The sequence below is a fragment of the Microtus oregoni genome, unplaced genomic scaffold, assembly GCF_018167655.1.
Source record: "Microtus oregoni isolate MIOR12 unplaced genomic scaffold, Mior012 000067F_003, whole genome shotgun sequence".
Taxonomy (NCBI): Eukaryota; Metazoa; Chordata; class Mammalia; order Rodentia; family Cricetidae; genus Microtus; species Microtus oregoni.
Window position 1 is genome coordinate 90,792 of NW_024543956.1, and position 6,000 is coordinate 96,791.

Consider the following 6,000-nt stretch of genomic DNA (forward strand, 5'->3'; position numbering starts at 1 on the left):
TTCTGTGGAGACCCCTGAGCACTCTGTCCCCTGTGCCAGGGGCACAGATGTGTGGTGGTGGTGGTGGGGGTCAGCAGCCGATGACGTCATCAGTGACTGGACCGGTGATGTCACCTGAGGTCCCAGGCTGAGACAGCCTTGTCACTTGACCCTCCTGCACCAATGGCCTGGCTAGTCTGCTTCTGGAGGACTAGGAGGTAGAGGATCCATGCTCCGGCGTCACCACACCCCCGCGCTAAATCTGCACTGCAGAGAGCAGCGTTAAGCTCGCATCACCGTTTGTGAGGTCCTGGATTCTATTCCCAGCACTGCAGAAAAATAGAAAGAGAAAACCACTCTTGGGAATATACCCAAGAGAGGCCCTATCATACAACAAAAGTATATGCTCAACTATGTTCATAGCAGCATTGTTTGTAATAGCCAGAACCTGGAAACAACCTAGATGCCCTTCAATGGAAGAATGGATGAAGAAAGTATGGAATATATACATATTAGAGTACTACTCAGCAGTAAAATACAAGGACTTCTTGAATTTTGCATGCAAATGGATGGAAATAGAAAACACTATCCTGAGTGAGGTAAGCCAGACCCAAAAAGAGGAACATGGGATGTACTCACTCATATTTGGTTTTTAGCCATAAATAAAGGACACTGAGCCTATAATTTGCGATCCTAGAGAAGCTAAATAAGAAGGTGAATCCAAAGACAAACATAAATATAGGCATCCTCCTGAATATTAACCTTCATCAGGCGATGAAAGGAGACAGAGACAGAGACCCACATTGGAGCACAGGACTGAAATCTCAAGGTCCAAATCAGGAGCAGAAGGAGAGAGAGCACGAGCAAGGAACTCAGGACCGCGAGCTGTGCACCCACACACTGAGACAATGGGGATGTTCTATCAGGAACCCACTAAGGCCAGCTGGCCTGGGTCTGAAAAAGCATGGGATAAAACCGAACTTGCTGAACATAGTGGACAATGAGGACTACTGAGAACTCAAGAACAATGGCAATGGGTTTCTGATCCTACTGCACGTACTGGCTTTGGGGGAGCCTTGGCAGTTTGGATGCTCACCTTACTAGACCTGGATGGAGGTGGGTGGTCCTTGGACTTCCCACAGGTCAGGGAACCCTGATTGCTCTTCGAGCTGATGAGGGAGGGGGACTTGGTCAGGGGAGGGGAGGGAAATGGGAGGCGGTGGCGGGGAAGAGGCAGAAATCTTAAATAAATAAATAAATAAATAAATAAAACAAAACAAAAAAGCTTGCATATGTACACTGGTCTGCGTGAGTGCGCAGCTATAAGGCTAGAGAGAGCAAGGGAGCTGGCTGGCGGGAGAACCTGGAGAACAGCCCGGGGAATCCTTGCTGTGCAATTGAAGGAGAAAGGGTTCTGCTCCTAGAAGGTACCAAATTCTGGGAGGGTATTACTGGCCCTGACAAACCCCCTCTCAACCAGCACGCCTGCCTGGTTTGGACTGTAGGGAGGTGCTGGGGAAGGCCTGTGTCTGAGGCACAGAGTGGGATGCAGAAGCATCATGTAAGGCAGTGGTTCTCAATATCCCTAATGCTACGACCCTTTAATACAGTTCTTTGTGTTGTGGTGACTCCCTCACACAACCATAAAACTTATTTCCATGGCTACTTCATACCTGTAATTTTGCTACTGTTGCAAATCATAAGGTAAATACCTGTGTTTCCCAGCGGTCTTTGGAGATCCCCTTGAAAAGGTCGCTTGACCCTGAAGGGTCACGAAGCACGGGTTGAGAACCTCTGCTCTAGGGCTAGTGGATGAGAAGGGGCTGGGGTGGGGAAGACATTAACCTCCTCTTTCCGTTTTTTGTTTCCAGGCTGTGGAGAGCTAGGCTGGTCTTCCTGAGTCCTAGCCTAGGCTCCTATCCCAACCTGATGTGCTTCTGGGGAAACTGTTTCCGGCCCCTAGTGTGAGCTTTGCTAAATTTTCAGATTATGGCGGTGGAGATGCTCCAGGACTGGTGCAGGTGGATGGGTGTCAGCGCTCGTAGGGGCTTGCTTATCCTGGGCATCCTGGAGGACTGCAGTGAAGCTGAATTCCAAGGGTCCCTGCAGGCTGCCCTGTGGCCCATGGGCCACTTTACTGTGCTTGGCAAAGTGTTTCATGAGGAGGATAATGCCACTGCAGCCCTGGTTGAGCTCGACCAGGAAATCAACTATGCTTTGGTCCCAAGGGAAATCCTAGGCACTGGGGGGCCCTGGAACGTGGTCTTTGTGCCCAGTTGCTCCAGCGAGGAGCTTCTTGATCGTGTTTTCCACTTCTTGGAGCAACAGGGGAGACAGTGGACAGTGTACCTGGAGACCCAGGTCTGGAGCTGGACAGAGTGTGCAGGCTCCAGTCAGTTAGTCAGGCAATCCAGCCCTGGGTGGATACCTTGCGGTACCAGCGTTTGGGTATGTTTTCTGGGAGCGTTCAGCCAGCCCCTGGGGAGGAATCCTTTGAGGCCTGGCTAGACCACACCACTGACATGTTTTGGGTGTGGCAAAGGGTCCCAGAAAGGGAGAAGAGGAGACGGTTGCTGGAGGGCTTGCGGGGAACTGCTTTGTACCTTGTACAGGGGCTGTTAGCAGAGAATCCGGCAAAGACTGCAGAGGAGTGCCTAGAGGCTCTGTCGAGTATTTGGAGACAATGAGTCTCAGGCCACCATTCGAATCAAGTGTCTGACTGCAAAACAGCAGCCAGATGAGCAGCTCTCTGCCTTTGTGTTGAGGCTAGAAGTTCTGCTGCAGAAAGCCATTTAGAAAGGGGCTCTCGAGAGAACCTCTATGGATGATTTGCGCCTGAGGCAGATGCTCACCAGGGCTAACCTGACTGAGCCTCTGGAGGAAGCTCTGAGGAGGCTAAGAATGATCAGGAGATCTCCAACTTTCCTGGAGTTGTTGGGCCTCAAACGGGAATCTGAGGAATGGGAGGCAAGACTAGCCAGCAACATGGTAGTCCAGGTGGAGGATGAAGCTGGCAATCTGGCTTCTGTCCAGGCTGATGGAAGAGCCAGTGCTAAGGCAGAAGATGAGGTGGAGGAGTAGGCAAAGGACAAGGTTGAGGAGGAGATATAAGGCCATAACTCAGACCACGGCCCTGTAGACCCAAGCCAGACAGGACCCTATGAGCCCCCTGGGACTCCCACCCCAGCACAGATGGGCAGTAATCTTAGAGAGTGCCCAGGAGGGCCCGGCTGCATGCTGGGCAGCCTTGCCTAGGCAGGAGAACATAAGGCAGAAGACCCCATCCTGTCCCAGTCTAGAAGTATTGCTGAAGGGTCAGCCCCAAAGTAAAGGAGCGGGCCTGCAGATATCTGCTATAGCCCCTGGCCTGGGAGAGATTAGGGAGAAATAGTCTCTTATAAGGGTCCTGACTGCCTGGCTCTTCTACCCAGTTAGCATCTCCAGGCAGGTTTATGACACTGCCTTTGGAATCTCATCCTTATCTGTTCTACTCACAGTGGCCCAGGTATTCAGTGAGTACACACTTTAATACTAGCTCTCCCATCCATCACACCCTAGCAAAGTATATCAGTCCCTGACTTACCCTGCTAGCTACTACCGTAGCCCAGCTTGTGTTGCGAACTTCCATGCCAGCCAAGGCCCTATTTGCTCTGCTCCTATCTCGTGTTGTGTATTCCTGGACAGCTTTCTTGATATACTTACAGGCCAGCAACTTGCTGCTTGTTCCCTGCAGATGTGTGTGTTCTTACCTGAGAAGGTGCTCTACAGAGATCCCAAGACAAGCCCTTGGAACCAGCAAAACAGTATGGGTGATGGCAATCAGCAACTGGCTGATGCTCATCTTGTGACTGATTACAATCTGGGGTGGGCACGAAGACCTGGACTAAGGATGGATGGGCTCGGAGAACCAAGATTCAATGTTCCACTCTTGTTGTTACTTTTGTTATTACTTGTGACAACAGTTCTTCAGTTTGGCAAGATGTTCCTTTCAGTGCTTTCCAGTGTCCAGAATAATTCAGGATCACCCTACAGTGGGTGATTCTTCTAGAGAGTTCCCCCAAAAGAAAGAACACTTCCAGATGCCATTATTCTGCAAAGAGGTGTATCAGGGGTCCCTTGGAAGGAAGAAGCTTAGGCAAGCAGGCCTCAGTGTGGCCAGTAGATGAGATCCTTTCTAATGAATCACAGAGTAGGAAAAGGTGGGACCTGTGGCCTCTAACAGCTGGGGGAAGTTCTGTGCTGTCATCCCCCCGCCTTCAATGACTTCAGTAAATGTATCTGTTCAATAAATTTCACGGATGTTACAGTTGCATCCTGCTTTTTCTTGGCTTGGACTGGACTGGAGCAAGATTGATTTATGTACAAGGCAAGAACATGAAGGGCTGTGGGGGTGGCAGGGGGGGGCTTGAATTGGTAAAAGCAGGCTGACAATGTGTATGGGGGCAGTGGCTATCTGGTTTCAGTGGGGAGGCACTTCAGGATGACAAGAGTTAGGGATACGTCAGTTATGTGCTCAAGTGAAGCTATGGAGCAGTAAGCAAGGCCCTTGGACCCAATGTTCATGACTGATGGGTGTTTCAGTTAGGAAAGCGTTCTCACAGATTTTAAATGCCATTTTTGATTACTAAAATATAGAAAAAAGAAAACCAAAAAAAATTTCCATGGAGCCACAAATAGCCAAAACCCTCCCCTGAGACAGAAAACCAAAATTGGAGGCATTATATTTTCTGATTTCATAATATATTACACAGATATAATGATCAAAAGAGTACCACACGCTTTTAATCACAGAGTTGGGAGGCAGAGGCAGGAGATCTCTGAGTTAAAGGCATAGCTGGTCTACATGGTGAATTCCAAGACAGCCAGGACTACATAGAATGACTCTGTCTCAAACAAACAAACAAAAGTATGGCATTGGCATCAAGGTGTGTATCAATGGGATGGGGAAAACATATAAGAAACCAGTCCCCACACCCACAAAAAACTGGGGAAAGTATGGTCTTTTCAGCAAATAGCACTCAGAAAGCTATGCATCTATGTGTAGAAGTAAGAATTTTGACCCTCACTTTGTTCTTGGAGCACTTTTAGTTATCACATTAAAACTTTAGACAGAAAAAGCATAAAAGATTTCCTCAAACGATAAATGTTATGCATAGCAAAAGGAAATATTCGAACAAACAAAATCACCATCTTTGGATTGGGGGAAAACATTTGTGAATTATAAACTTCATGGGGGTTAATATCTCAAATATCAATGAATTAGTACAACTCAATAGCAAAAAGCAAGCAAACAAAAACTCCCAAATAATTTGATTAAAAAATGGACAAAAGAACTCCATAGACAACAAGTATATGAAAATGTACGCAACATCACTAGTCAATAAGGAAATGCAAAGCAAAACCACAATGTGAGACTTCCCCAGATGGGTTGAATGGCTACTATTAAAAACCACAACAGAGCCGGGCAGTGGTGGCACACGCCTTTAATCCCAGAACTCGGGAGGCAGAGGCAGGTAGACCTCTGTGAGTTCGTGGTCAGCCTGGTCTACAAAAGCTAGTGCCAGGACAGGAACCAAAAAGTTACAGAGAAACCCCCGTCTCGAAAAATCAAAAAAAAAAATAGCCAGCTTCCTGGTTTGTGCTGGTTGCACAAATGCCTCTGGCTCTTTTGGGAGGTCCAGCTATGGAACACTTAAATTGGGTTTGTGAACAGAGTACCACAAATTGCTTAATGGCAACATAAACCTGCTGCATCCCTGGAGCTGGGGTAGAGAGCATGGCTTGCAGAGGCAGTGAACATACCTCCACCATGTTGTATAGGGCAGAGCCAATGGGCAGAGCCATGGAGTTGGTCCTAGCCATGCCCACTTAACATTTTTTAAAAAGGTACTCCTTGTCAAAAATAGCTATGCAATAAAGACAGACTCAGACAAAAGTGAACCTCTGAATGGGCCACAGCGTGTTTAACAACATACACAGGCTTGGGAAAGAGAGGGAAAAGAGTATAGATAGTAAAATAAT

General features: G+C 48.0%; 1 pseudogene; it reads left to right on the plus strand.

Annotated features, from left to right (window-relative positions):
- The first annotated feature begins 1,968 nt into the window (after window positions 1-1,968).
- On the plus strand, window positions 1,969-3,060 carry LOC121440333 (annotated as a pseudogene).
- Window positions 3,061-6,000: the final 2,940 nt, after the last annotated feature.